The sequence below is a fragment of the Penaeus monodon genome, chromosome 25 (assembly GCF_015228065.2).
Source record: "Penaeus monodon isolate SGIC_2016 chromosome 25, NSTDA_Pmon_1, whole genome shotgun sequence".
In the NCBI taxonomy this organism is placed as follows: Eukaryota; Metazoa; Arthropoda; class Malacostraca; order Decapoda; family Penaeidae; genus Penaeus; species Penaeus monodon.
Genome location: NC_051410.1, coordinates 35776696 through 35776933, shown reverse-complemented (window position 1 = coordinate 35776933; position 238 = coordinate 35776696).

Genomic DNA, 238 nt, shown 5'->3' with positions numbered 1-238 from the left:
GGAATAGTATATGACGAATACTATGATGATGAGTAGGGAAACGAGACCAAATACAATCAGCCAATTGATCATGAGACAACGGACGTAAGATGGTTTACGGGAAAGAAATGCGAAAACGCAACCATCATAGAAAAGATATTATTTTGCAAATGACCAAAAATTCCGTTGAAGTTTAAATTTGCGCATCTGGTTCAGGAGAAATTGAATTATATTCCATTGGGCATGGGATATTCGGAAA